Here is a 4833-nt window from a genome sequence, read left to right as displayed (position 1 = left end):
AAATCAGAAAAAATTAATACTATATAAAAGTGCAAATTTTAAAAAATCTAGTGGGGGCACGTGCCCCCACTGATCCTATAGTGCGTCCATTCTTAGTCCTAACAAAAATTTTATTGGGATATCTCACCTATAGGCTCATATATCCCTTTTTTTTGTTCCTTTTTGAGTTCCTCCCATAATAGGCACATCAATTAAAATATTGAAACAAATATGACTTTGTAATTGATGTGACTTGACATTGTAATCGATATGGTATTTTAAGTGATATGTAATGATATTATTAGATTGACTTAAAAGAGGACATGAATAAGAGAACACGTGAGTTGAATCCCACATATACATGTATATATATATCGACAAAACAATGCATCAGCAGTAGTGCGAGTTAATTAATTACAGAACCATCTAAATCCACAAAATAACCGGTTCTTGCATTTATATATATATATATGTATGTATAGCTGATATTTAGTAAAATTTCTCCAAGGGGCTCTTATAATTAACTGGTTTAAGTTGAGTTTGAATGTAGGAAGAGAAGAGTGAAGCACTACTAAAACTAAAAAACGACTTTTATCAAAGAAATCTGTAAAATGTGTAGATTTGTACATGCCCTATATCCTCTTTTGGCCCCCGCTAGGATTTGGTTTCATGTATTTTGTACATGTTAATTACTTAGGGACTTTCTTTTCTTAATATATATCTTATCAAGTATCATGTAACCCTACTCTTGCTAGTTGTCATGTAACCCTATTTAGCTCCTTATTTACTAATATCTATTCCATATCACAGTAAACCTACGAATGAGTTTACTGAACGGATGAAAACTCTCTAACTTTCATGAACAAGTGTTTTTTTTTTTTCTTTGTTTCCTCTCTATTTTCTAAGTTTTCTGAACGGATAAATTACTTTTTCTATTCTACATATTTAGAGTCGCAACCTTACAAGTTTTCTAAAGCTCTTTATAATAATTTACTTTGTAAATAACGCATTTTTTCCCCTAAAAAACACACCTCAAAAAAATTAAAGAACAAAACAAGAATTACGATTCAATAAGTGACGAAAACTTATAATAAGGCAAACCCAAAACATCTCTTATTAACAAAAGGGCCACAAAGAATAATTGGGAGCCAAACACCACCAGATTCTCATTCTATATAACACATCTAAAGAAGCTAATTTAACAACACAATTATTAGCCTCTCTAAAAATATGAGAACAATATTGAGCCACCATTTTACTGGTTAAAGACAAAATTCTTTCCAATCATTTCTCAACTTCTAAAGAACTTTCAAACATCTAGAATATGGAACGAATTTATAGTAAAGAGAGAACTATGATCATTCTCAATCCACAACAATTTGCCAACCATAATCCCAGCCAATCGTAACAACATTCATTATAATGGCTCAAAGCTCATCTTCAAATTAAAAGTGAAACCTTCACTAATAGACACACTACAATAGACACAAACAAAAACTCTGTAAGTTCAAAAAATTGCTACCACGCGCTACCAAACTCTATGAAAGCCAAAAAGGCTGACAGATTTGAGTTAGTTTAAATCCAATTAGAGCGGAGTGCTAAACCGGAACTAGACAAGGGGCACGAGAAAATCATGGCAGGAGATTTTATGATCAATTTATCTTTAGTAGACCAAACGCTGTCAAAAAGTAAACTCCCTAAAACCCTAAGCATTCCTAACGTTAGAAACCAACATGAAAGTAATATTTCTTTTTTCCTTCAAAAAGACCAAGAATTTCTAGCATTCCAAACAAATTATCAGATTCCATTTAAAGATAGCAGCCATATCCAAATTCCTTTAACTGGTAGAGAAAACGAAATTTGAGTAGCCTCCATCACACACTCCCCAGTCCCGTGCATAGACACCGTTAGAAACCAAATGCTGCCCAGAAATTAATTTCAGAAATCGAATCCCAAAAATCTTGATCAAAAGGGTAATAATATATGTATTATACACACACACACACACACGCATATATATATATATATATATATATATATATATGATCTGTTTATTCGGCATCAATCATTTAAACAAAGTCTACAACATGAAGCAAAATGGTATTAAATCCTTTTGATTGAAGACAATTCTTTCTAGCAATCTTCCCATGCATAATCTTCTCATTTAACTTTAGAAACCCTAATTATCTTAAATATGGAACTATTTATATCCCATAGATGATCCCATAGAAAGTGATAAGCTTCTTAGAAACTACACCACAACAAAGACTTGCTCCAACCATCGAATCATCAAAAGCTAGACAAATTTCAAGTTAGATCCCAAACTTGAAAATTAAGGAGCTTTATAAATCTTCCCGAATATCCCAAGCACCATTAGAAATAAAATCTCAAAACCTTGGAAACAAGTTTGAGACGACAATGGCAATTATATCCCTTGAGCAGGGACCTATATGTAAAAATGTCTATCTGTGTATCTGTGCGTGTAATGTTTCTACCCAACTGTTTTTCTTTCTGGGTGCCGTGAAATAAACTGATATATACATACACACATGCGCGCGCGCACGCACACAGGCACGCGCATGTTATACGTGATTGTGAAGCATTTATGTACCTATTCTACTTTCAAATCAACTCTCGCGCTTATATTTGTTTTTGCATAATGCAGAAAAAATATGAACCAATCTACAAACTTGTTCAACAGGCAGAGATTTATTTGAATCTTGTGCCGCTTGGGTCATGTTTCGAGCTTCAATTATATTCGGGAAAAGCTAATGAATCCTTCATAGTTACAGATTTGGTAACTAATTTCTTTGCCTATGTTTATCTCCTTTCTTATACTAATATTAATTCTTCCCTCATTCGTATTTGTTAGTTAAATTAGGGATATTTAATAATTTTATATTCCGTATTTTGAGTCCGTGTATTTTGGATGTCCTCAAAACTATAGCTCTGAATTTCAAATATATATCAACTTTGTAACTTTTCTATGCCAGTAGCTAATTCTGACGTCTGAATTGATGAATTTACCCTTTCTAGCTTGTAGATAAACTTATAATGAAACACGGGAAATAGTAGTAAATAGACCAATATGAAAAGTTTAAGAAAGTATATAGGCCAATTTTTAGTTATAGAAATTAATAGGACATAATTTGTCAAGTTATGATTCATAACCAGATAAGTTATGAATAAACTTGTCAAGTTATGATTCATATCCAGATAAATTATTGACAATTATGGATAATAACTTGTCAAGTTATGGTTCATAACCAGCCAAGTTATGGACGAAAACAGTAATCTGGCCTATTTATTAACTTATGTAAACTATTGACCTATTAATTTTAATTCATCTCAAGTTTTAGCTTATTTTTCTCTTTCTCCCATAAAACACTAATTGACAGATTACCCTTTGCAATTTAGCTCAAAAATATAATTTCTCTGACTTTTTTTTCCTATCTTTTTGAATGTTACGTTTGATTCATCTTTTAGTACTAGATCATCTAAAACCTGTCAAGGTTAAATTTTTCAATTTAAGGTTCAAAATCAACTGTTGACCCCAAAAAGGTACAATTTGTTGATATGAAATTGGAATATTCAAAGGTACAATCTTGAGAATAGCCAAAATATAGGGGCTTTTTTTTATAACTCAAAATGCAAAGTATAAAATTGAAAATAACCCATTAGTTAATTACTATGGAAGCGAATTGGTTGCTGTGATTTAATATTCCATGCATATAAATAACCTACATATGTTAATACTACCGATATATAGTAAGATTAATATATATGAAGGAGCACTCGAGGGCATACTAGCTCATAATTTATTTACTGCGAGATTTGATCATTCATTACATTACAGTCACACTGTATAAAGAATCTATTGAACAACCAATAGAATTTTAGTTTCTAGCTTGTTGGAAATTCTAATAAGAAATACAAGAGCTGATGACAAAGAATCATATGACATTTCCAGTTACATGAGCAGCCATGCTCACCCAACATATACAAGAGCTGATGATCAAGACAACAGTGATTCATGACGCAATGCCACTATCTTACAAGCTGCCAGATTCTTCAGTCGTCGTTAATGACATGAGAAAGGACAAGGTATGTACGAATGTATGTTTATATGTATGTATGTATCTTTTACTTATTCGTTTTTGCTGCAGTTCTATCACCACAAGAAACTAAAATTCATGTGCCGATCACGGAAAGAGGTTAAGAAATTCGAGTTGGAAGGGGTTCGTCCAAAACGTCCAGGAAAAGCAAAAAAAGTCAGTTCACCATGAGTGCCATCCACTGTAATAAGTTAGCTGGTTTATTATAATAAAAATAAATATTAATTAATTAATTACCTGTCCATGATTTGTAGTTGTTGAAGTCACCTATTTATTTCTTTGGGAATATTTTCTACTGTAGGAATTAACCGTCATTTTTTCCCATCAATCTGTAGGAACTATTGTTTTAATTGTTCAATTGATTATTCAATGGTTTAATTTATGAGTGAAACCAGTTTTCTATTATTGTGCCCTGAAGCTTTTTATTAACGTAAACATTCACAGATCATACTCTTGAAAAATTAATCCGACTAGTACAACAATTCCAATAGGCAGGGGGAAAAAACAGTCCGTTCATATATCAATAATTTGCTGTTTAATAAAGTGCCAAAAATTTTCTGGAGGATCAAAATGTTAAGCCTGACAATCCAATGATCAATGTTACCCCATCAAAGAAGAGGACGTTTGATGAGGGTTCTAGTCGTTTAAGCCCTCTGGAGTTTAGTCAAAGTTCTAGTAGTTTTTGGGATTTTGCTCGGAGTTCTATTAGTGTAAGCATTCCGGAGTTCAGTTGGACAGC

Source organism: Morus notabilis, unplaced genomic scaffold, assembly GCF_000414095.1.
Source record: "Morus notabilis unplaced genomic scaffold, ASM41409v2 Scaffold485, whole genome shotgun sequence".
Classification (NCBI taxonomy): domain Eukaryota; kingdom Viridiplantae; phylum Streptophyta; class Magnoliopsida; order Rosales; family Moraceae; genus Morus; species Morus notabilis.
This window is presented reverse-complemented; position numbering follows the sequence as displayed.